This window comes from Orcinus orca, chromosome 6 (genome assembly GCF_937001465.1).
Source record: "Orcinus orca chromosome 6, mOrcOrc1.1, whole genome shotgun sequence".
Taxonomy (NCBI): domain Eukaryota; kingdom Metazoa; phylum Chordata; class Mammalia; order Artiodactyla; family Delphinidae; genus Orcinus; species Orcinus orca.
The window spans coordinates 4,798,158-4,807,702 of record NC_064564.1 but is presented as its reverse complement, the minus strand read 5'-3'; positions in this window follow the sequence as shown (position 1 = coordinate 4,807,702).

Below are 9,545 nucleotides of genomic sequence, written 5' to 3'. Positions count from 1 at the left end.
CTTCGGGGAAAGGTTAGGGTTAGGTTTCGGGCTAGGGTTAGGGTTAGGGGACGGGGACGGTTTAGGGTCCAGGTGAGGGTACGACAACGCTTTAGGGGGAGCGTACGTGTGAGGGCGCGGGTGAGTGTCAGCGTACGGGTTAGGATTAGGGGACGGGTGAGGGTCAGGCTTCGGGGAAGGGTTAGGGTTAGGGTTCGGGCTAGGGTTAGGGTTAGGGGACGGGGACGGTTTAGGGTCCAGGTGAGGGTACGACAACGCTTTAGGGGGAGCGTACGTGTGAGGGCGTGGGTGAGTGTCAGCGTACGGGTTAGGATTAGGGGACGGGTGAGGGTCAGGCTTCGGGGAAGTGTTAGGGTTAGGGTTCGGGCTAGGGTTAGGGTTAGGGGACGGGGACGGTTTAGGGTCCAGGTGAGGGTACGACAACGCTTTAGGGGGAGCGTACGTGTGAGGGCGCGGGTGAGTGTCAGCGAACGGGTTAGGATTAGGGGACGGGTGAGGGTCAGGCTTCGGGGAAGGGTTAGGGTTAGGGTACGGGCTAGGGTTAGGGTTAGGGGACGGGGACGGTTTAGGGTCCAGGTGAGGGTACGACAATGCTTTAGGGGGAGCGTACGTGTGAGAGCGCGGGAGAGTGTCAGCGTACGGGTTAGGATTAGGGGACGGGTGAGGGTCAGGCTTCAGGGAAGGGTTAGGGTTAGGGTTCGGGCTAGGGTTAGGGTTAGGGGACGGGGACGGTTTAGGGTCCAGGTGAGGGTACGACAACGCTTTAGGGGGAGCGTTCGTGTGAGGGCGCGGGTGAGTGTCAGCATACGGGTTAGGATTAGGGGACGGGTGAGGGTCAGGCTTCGGGGAAGGGTTAGGGTTCGGGCTAGGGTTAGGGTTAGGGGACGGGGACGGTTTAGGGTCCAGGTGAGGGTACGACAACGCTTTAGGGGGAGCGTACGTGTGAGGGCGCGGGTGAGTGTCAGCGTACGGGTTAGGATTAGGGGACGGGTGAGGGTCAGGCTTCGGGGAAGGGTTAGGGTTAGGTTTCGGGCTAGGGTTAGGGTAAGGGGACGGGCACGGTTTAGGGTCCAGGTGAGGGTACGACAACGCTTTAGGGGGAGCGTACGTGTGAGGGCGCGGGTGAGTGTCAGCGTACGGGTTAGGATTAGGGGACGGCTGAGGGTCAGGCTTCGGGGAAGGGTTAGGGTTAGGGTTCGGGCTAGGGTTAGGTTTAGGGGACGGGGACGGTTTAGGGTCCAGGTGAGGGTACGACAACGCTTTAGGGGGAGCGTACGTGTGAGGGCGCGGGTGAGTGTCAGCGTACGGGTTAGGATTAGGGGACGGGTGAGCATCAGGCTTCGGGGAAGGGTTAGGGTTAGGGTTCGGGCTAGGGTTAGGGTTAGGGGACGGGGACGGTTTAGGGTCCAGGTGAGGGTACGACAATGCTTTAGGGGGAGCGTACGTGTGAGGGCTCGGGTGAGTGTCAGCGTACGGGTTAGGATTAGGGGACGGGTGAGGGTCAGGCTTCGGGGAAGGGTTAGGGTTAGGGTTCGGGCTAGGGTTAGGGTTAGGGGACGGGGACGGTTTAGGGTCCAGGTGAGGGTACGAAAACGCTTTAGGGGGAGCGTACGTGTGAGGGCGCGGGTGAGTGTCAGCGTACGGGTTAGGATTAGGGGACGGGTGAGGGTCAGGCTTCGGGGAAGGGTTAGGGTTAGGGTTCGGGCTAGGGTTAGGGTTAGGGGACGGGGACGGTTTAGGGTCCAGGTGAGGGTACGACAACGCTTTAGGGGGAGCGTACGTGTGAGGGCGCGGGTGAGTGTCAGTGTACGGGTTACGATTAGGAGACGGTTGAGGGTCAGGCTTCGGGGAAGGGTTAGGGTTAGGGTTCGGGCTAGGGTTAGGGTTAGGGGACGGGGACGGTTTAGGGTCCAGGTGAGGGTACGACAACGCTTTAGGGGGAGCGTACGTGTGAGGGCGCGGGTGAGTGTCAGCGTACGGGTTAGGATTAGGGGACGGGTGAGGGTCAGGCTTCGGGGAGGGGTTAGGGTTAGGGTTCGGGCTAGGGTTAGGGTTAGGGTACGGGGACGGTTTAGGGTCCAGGTGAGGGTACGACAACGCTTTAGGGGGAGCGTACGTGTGAGGGCGCGGGTGAGAGTCAGCGTACGGGTTAGGATTAGGGGACGGGTGAGGGTCAGGCTTCGGGGAAGGGTTAGGGTTAGGGTTCGGGCTAGGGTTAGGGTTAGGGGACGGGGACGGTTTAGGGTCCAGGTGAGGGTACGACAACGCTTTAGGGGGAGCGTACGTGTGAGGGCGCGGGTGAGTGTCAGCGTACGGGTTAGGATTAGGGGACGGGTGAGGGTCAGGCTTCAGGGAAGGGTTAGGGTTAGGGTTCGGGCTAGGGTTAGGGTTAGGGGACGGGGACGGTTTAGGGTCCAGGTGAGGATACGACAACGCTTTAGGGGGAGCGTACGTGTGAGGGCGCGGGTGAGTGTCAGCGTACGGGTTAGGTTTAGGGGACGGGTGAGCGTCAGGCTTCGGGGAAGGGTTAGGGTTAGGGTTCGGGCTAGGGTTAGGGTTAGGGGACGGGGACGGTTTAGGGTCCAGGTGAGGGTACGACAACGCTTTAGGGGGAGCGTACGTGTGAGGGCGCGGGTGAGTGTCAGCGTACGGGTTAGGATTAGGGGACGGGTGAGCGTCAGGCTTCGGGGAAGGGTTAGGGTTAGGGTTCGGGCTAGGGTTAGGGTTAGGGGACGGGGACAGTTTAGGGTCCAAGTGAGGGTAGGACAACACTTTAGGGGGAGCGTATGTGTGAGGGCGCGGGTGAGTGTCAGCGTACGGGTTAGGATTAGGGGACGGGTGAGGGTCAGGCTTCGGGGAAGGGTTAGGGTTAGGGTTCGGGTTAGGGTTAGGGGACGGGGACGGTTTAGGGTCCAGGTGAGGGTACGACAACGCTTTAGGGGGAGCGTACGTGTGAGGGCGCGGGTGAGTGTCAGCGTACGGGTTAGGATTAGGGGACGGGTGAGGGTCAGGCTTCGGGGAAGGATTAGGGTTCGGGCTAGGGTTAGGGTTAGGGGACGGGGACGGTTTAGGGTCCAGGTGAGGGTACGACAACGCTTTAGGGGGAGCGTACGTGTGAGGGTGCGGGTGAGTGTCAGTGTACGGGTTAGGATTAGGGGACGGGTGAGGGTCAGGCTTCGGGGAAGGGTTAGGGTTGGGGTTCGGGCTAGGATTAGGGTTAGGGGACGGGGACGGTTTAGGGTCCAGGTGAGGGTACGACAACGCTTTAGGGGGAGCGTACGTGTGAGGGCGCGGGTGAGTGAAAACTTACGGTTTAGGATTAGGGGACGGGTGAGGGTCAGGCTTCGGGGAAGGGTTAGGGTTAGGGTTCGGGCTAGGGTTAGGGTTAGGGGACGGGGACGGTTTAGGGTCCAGGTGAGGGTACGACAACGCTTTAGGGGGAGCGTACGTGTGAGGGCGCGGGTGAGTGTCAGCGTACGGGTTAGGATTAGGGGACGGGTGAGGGTCAGGTTTCGGGGAAGGGTTAGGGTTAGGGTTCGGGCTAGGGTTAGGGTTAGGGGACGGGGACGGTTTAGGGTCCAGGTGAGGGTACGACAACGCTTTAGGGGGAGCGTACGTGTGAGGGCGCGGGTGAGTGTCAGCGTACGGGTTAGGATTAGGGGACGGGTGAGGGTGAGGCTTCGGGGAAGGGTTAGGGTTAGGGTTCGGGCTAGGGTTAGGGTTAGGGGACGGGGACGGTTTAGGGTCCAGGTGAGGGTACGACAACGCTTTAGGGGGAGCGTACGTGTGAGGGCGCGGGTGAGTGTCAGCGTACGGGTTAGGATTAGGGGACGGGTGAGGGTCAGGCTTCGGGGAAGGGTTAGGGTTAGGGTTCGGGCTAGGGTTAGGGTTAGGGGACGGGGACGGTTTAGGGTCCAGGTGAGGGTACGACAACGCTTTAGGGGGAGCGTACGTGTGAGGGCGCGGTGAGTGTCAGCGTACGGGTTAGGATTAGGGGACGGGTGAGGGTCAGGCTTCGGGGAAGGGTTAGGGTTAGGTTTCGGGCTAGGGTTAGGGTTAGGGGACGGGGACGGTTTAGGGTCCAGGTGAGGGTACGACAACACTTTAGGGGGAGCGTGCGTGTGAGGGCGCGGGTGAGTGTCAGCGTACGGGTTAGGATTAGGGGACGGCTGAGGGTCAGGCTTCGGGGAAAGGTTAGGGTTAGGTTTCGGGCTAGGGTTAGGGTTAGGGGACGGGGACGGTTTAGGGTCCAGGTGAGGGTACGACAACGCTTTAGGGGGAGCGTACGTGTGAGGGCGCGGGTGAGTGTCAGCGTACGGGTTAGGATTAGGGGACGGGTGAGGGTCAGGCTTCGGGGAAGGGTTAGGGTTAGGGTTCGGGCTAGGGTTAGGGTTAGGGGACGGGGACGGTTTAGGGTCCAGGTGAGGGTACGACAACGCTTTAGGGGGAGCGTACGTGTGAGGGCGTGGGTGAGTGTCAGCGTACGGGTTAGGATTAGGGGACGGGTGAGGGTCAGGCTTCGGGGAAGTGTTAGGGTTAGGGTTCGGGCTAGGGTTAGGGTTAGGGGACGGGGACGGTTTAGGGTCCAGGTGAGGGTACGACAACGCTTTAGGGGGAGCGTACGTGTGAGGGCGCGGGTGAGTGTCAGCGAACGGGTTAGGATTAGGGGACGGGTGAGGGTCAGGCTTCGGGGAAGGGTTAGGGTTAGGGTACGGGCTAGGGTTAGGGTTAGGGGACGGGGACGGTTTAGGGTCCAGGTGAGGGTACGACAATGCTTTAGGGGGAGCGTACGTGTGAGAGCGCGGGAGAGTGTCAGCGTACGGGTTAGGATTAGGGGACGGGTGAGGGTCAGGCTTCAGGGAAGGGTTAGGGTTAGGGTTCGGGCTAGGGTTAGGGTTAGGGGACGGGGACGGTTTAGGGTCCAGGTGAGGGTACGACAACGCTTTAGGGGGAGCGTTCGTGTGAGGGCGCGGGTGAGTGTCAGCATACGGGTTAGGATTAGGGGACGGGTGAGGGTCAGGCTTCGGGGAAGGGTTAGGGTTAGGGTTCGGGCTAGGGTTAGGGTTAGGGGACGGGGACGGTTTAGGGTCCAGGTGAGGGTACGACAACGCTTTAGGGGGAGCGTACGTGTGAGGGCGCGGGTGAGTGTCAGCGTACGGGTTAGGATTAGGGGACGGGTGAGGGTCAGGCTTCGGGGAAGGGTTAGGGTTAGGTTTCGGGCTAGGGTTAGGGTAAGGGGACGGGGACGGTTTAGGGTCCAGGTGAGGGTACGACAACGCTTTAGGGGGAGCGTACGTGTGAGGGCGCGGGTGAGTGTCAGCGTACGGGTTAGGATTAGGGGACGGCTGAGGGTCAGGCTTCGGGGAAGGGTTAGGGTTAGGGTTCGGGCTAGGGTTAGGTTTAGGGGACGGGGACGGTTTAGGGTCCAGGTGAGGGTACGACAACGCTTTAGGGGGAGCGTACGTGTGAGGGCGCGGGTGAGTGTCAGCGTACGGGTTAGGATTAGGGGACGGGTGAGCATCAGGCTTCGGGGAAGGGTTAGGGTTAGGGTTCGGGCTAGGGTTAGGGTTAGGGGACGGGGACGGTTTAGGGTCCAGGTGAGGGTACGACAATGCTTTAGGGGGAGCGTACGTGTGAGGGCTCGGGTGAGTGTCAGCGTACGGGTTAGGATTAGGGGACGGGTGAGGGTCAGGCTTCGGGGAAGGGTTAGGGTTAGGGTTCGGGCTAGGGTTAGGGTTAGGGGACGGGGACGGTTTAGGGTCCAGGTGAGGGTACGAAAACGCTTTAGGGGGAGCGTACGTGTGAGGGCGCGGGTGAGTGTCAGCGTACGGGTTAGGATTAGGGGACGGGTGAGGGTCAGGCTTCGGGGAAGGGTTAGGGTTAGGGTTCGGGCTAGGGTTAGGGTTAGGGGACGGGGACGGTTTAGGGTCCAGGTGAGGGTACGACAACGCTTTAGGGGGAGCGTACGTGTGAGGGCGCGGGTGAGTGTCAGTGTACGGGTTACGATTAGGAGACGGGTGAGGGTCAGGCTTCGGGGAAGGGTTAGGGTTAGGGTTCGGGCTAGGGTTAGGGTTAGGGGACGGGGACGGTTTAGGGTCCAGGTGAGGGTACGACAACGCTTTAGGGGGAGCGTACGTGTGAGGGCGCGGGTGAGTGTCAGCGTACGGGTTAGGATTAGGGGACGGGTGAGGGTCAGGCTTCGGGGAGGGGTTAGGGTTAGGGTTCGGGCTAGGGTTAGGGTTAGGGTACGGGGACGGTTTAGGGTCCAGGTGAGGGTACGACAATGCTTTAGGGGGAGCGTACGTGTGAGGGCGCGGGTGAGAGTCAGCGTACGGGTTAGGATTAGGGGACGGGTGAGGGTCAGGCTTCGGGGAAGGGTTAGGGTTAGGGTTCGGGCTAGGGTTAGGGTTAGGGGACGGGGACGGTTTAGGGTCCAGGTGAGGATACGACAACGCTTTAGGGGGAGCGTACGTGTGAGGGCGCGGGTGAGTGTCAGCGTACGGGTTAGGTTTAGGGGACGGGTGAGCGTCAGGCTTCGGGGAAGGGTTAGGGTTAGGGTTCGGGCTAGGGTTAGGGTTAGGGGACGGGGACGGTTTAGGGTCCAGGTGAGGGTACGACAACGCTTTAGTGGGAGCGTACGTGTGAGGGCGCGGGTGAGTGTCAGCGTACGGGTTAGGATTAGGGGACGGGTGAGGGTCAGGCTTCGGGGAAGGGTTAGGGTTAGGGTTCGGGCTAGGGTTAGGGTTAGGGGACGGGGACGGTTTAGGGTCCAGGTGAGGGTACGACAACGCTTTAGGGGGAGCGTACGTGTGAGGGCGCGGGTGAGTGTCAGCGTACGGGTTAGGATTAGGGGACGGCTGAGGGTCAGGCTTCGGGGAAGGGTTAGGGTTAGGGTTTCGGGCTAGGGTTAGGGTTAGGGGACGGGGACGGTTTAGGGTCCAGGTGAGGGTACGACAACGCTTTAGGGGGAGCGTACGTGTGAGGGCGCGGGTGAGTGTCAGCGTACGGGTTAGGATTAGGGGACGGGTGAGGGTCAGGCTTCGGGGAAGGGTTAGGGTTAGGGTTCGGGCTAGGGTTAGGGTTAGGGGACGGGGACGGTTTAGGGTCCAGGTGAGGGTACGACAACGCTTTAGGGGGAGCGTACGTGTGAGGGCGCGGGTGAGTGTCAGCGTACGGGTTAGGATTAGGGGACGGGTGAGCCTCAGGCTTCGGGGAAGTGTTAGGGTTAGGGTTCGGGCTAGGGTTAGGGTTAGGGGACGGGGACGGTTTAGGGTCCAGGTGAGGGTACGACAACGCTTTAGGGGGAGCGTACGTGTGAGGGCGAGGGTGAGTGTCAGCGTACGGGTTAGGATTAGGGGAAGGGTGAGGGTCAGGCTTCGGGGAAGGGTTAGGGTTAGGGTTCGGGCTAGGGTTAGGGTTAGGGGACGGGGACGGTTTAGGGTCCAGGTGAGGGTACGACAACGCTTTAGGGGGAGCGTACGTGTGAGGGCGCGGGTGAGTGTCAGCGTATGGGTTAGGATTAGGGGACGGGTGAGGGTCAGGCTTCGGGGAAGGGTTAGGGTTAGGGTTCGGGCTAGGGTTAGGGTTAGGGGACGGGGACGGTTTAGGGTCCAGGTGAGGGTACGACAACGCTTTAGGGGGAGCGTACGTGTGAGGGCGCGGGTGAGTGTCAGCGTACGGGTTAGGATTAGGGGACGGGTGAGGGTCAGGCTTCGGGGAGGGGTTAGGGTTAGGGTTCGGGCTAGGGTTAGGGTTAGGGTACGGGGACGGTTTAGGGTCCAGGTGAGGGTACGACAACGCTTTAGGGGGAGCGTACGTGTGAGGGCGCGGGTGAGAGTCAGCGTACGGTTTAGGATTAGGGGACGGGTGAGGGTCAGGCTTCGGGGAAGGGTTAGGGTTAGGGTTCGGGCTAGGGTTAGGGTTAGGGGACGGGGACGGTTTAGGGTCCAGGTGAGGGTACGACAACGCTTTAGGGGGAGCGTACGTGTGAGGGCGCGGGTGAGTGTCAGCGTACGGGTTAGGATTAGGGGACGGGTGAGGGTCAGGCTTCAGGGAAGGGTTAGGGTTAGGGTTCGGGCTAGGGTTAGGGTTAGGGGACGGGGACGGTTTAGGGTCCAGGTGAGGGTACGACAACGCTTTAGGGGGAGCGTACGTGTGAGGGCGCGGGTGAGTGTCAGCGTACGGGTTAGGATTAGGGGACGGGTGAGGGTCAGGCTTCGGGGAAGGGTTAGGGTTAGGGTTCGGGCTAGGGTTAGGGTTAGGGGACGGGGACGGTTTAGGGTCCAGGTGAGGGTACGACAACGCTTTAGGGGGAGCGTACGTGTGAGGGCGCCGGTGAGTGTCAGCGTACGGGTTAGGATTAGGGGACGGGTGAGGGTCAGGCTTCGGGGAAGGGTTAGGGTTAGGGTTCGGGCTAGGGTTAGGGTTAGGGGACGGGGACGGTTTAGGGTCCAGGTGAGGGTACGACAACGCTTTAGGGGGAGCGTACGTGTGAGGGCGCGGGTGAGTGTCAGCGTACGGGTTAGGATTATGGGACGGGTGAGGGTCAGGCTTCAGGGAAGGGTTAGGGTTAGGGTTCGGGCTAGGGTTAGGGTTAGGGGACGGGGACGGTTTAGGGTCCAGGTTAATGTACGACAACGCTTTAGGGGGAGCGTACGTGTGAGGGCGCGGGTGAGTGTCAGCGTACGGGTTAGGATTAGGGGACGTGTGAGGGTCAGGCTTCGGGGAAGTGTTAGGGTTAGGGTTCGGGCTAGGGTTAGGGTTAGGGGACGGGGACGGTTTAGGGTCCAGGTGAGGGTACGACAACGCTTTAGGGGGATCGTACGTGTGAGGGCGCGGGTGAGTGTCAGCGTACGGGTTAGGATTAGGGGACGGGTGAGGGTCAGGCTTCGTGGAAGGGTTAGGGTTAGGGTTCGGGCTAGGGTTAGGGTTAGGGGACGGGGACGGTTTAGGGTCCAGGTGATGGTACGATGCTTTAGGGGGAGCGTACGTGTGAGGGCGCGGGTGAGTGTCAGCGTACGGGTTAGGATTAGGGGACGGGTGAGGGTCAGGCTTCGGGGAAGGGTTAGGGTTAGGGTTCGGGCTAGGGTTAGGGTTAGGGGACGGGGACGGTTTAGGGTCCAGTTGAGGGTACGACAACGCTTTAGGCGGAGCGTACGTGTGAGGGCGCGGGTGAGTGGCAGCGTACGGGTTAGGATTAGGGGACGGGTGAGGGTCAGGCTTCGGGGAAGGGTTAGGGTTAGGGTTCGGGCTAGGGTTAGGGTTAGGGGACGGGGACGGTTTAGGGTCCAGGTGATGGTACGATGCTTTAGGGGGAGCGTACGTGTGAGGGCGCGGGTGAGTGTCAGCGTACGGGTTAGGATTAGGGGACGGGTGAGGGTCAGGCTTCGGGGAAGGGTTAGGGTTAGGGTTCGGGCTAGGGTTAGGGTTAGGGGACGGGGACGGTTTAGGGTCTAGTTGAGGGTACGACAACGCTTTTTGGGGAGCGTACGTGTGAGGGCGCGGGTGAGTGGCAGCGTACGGGTTAGGATTAGGGGACGGGTGAG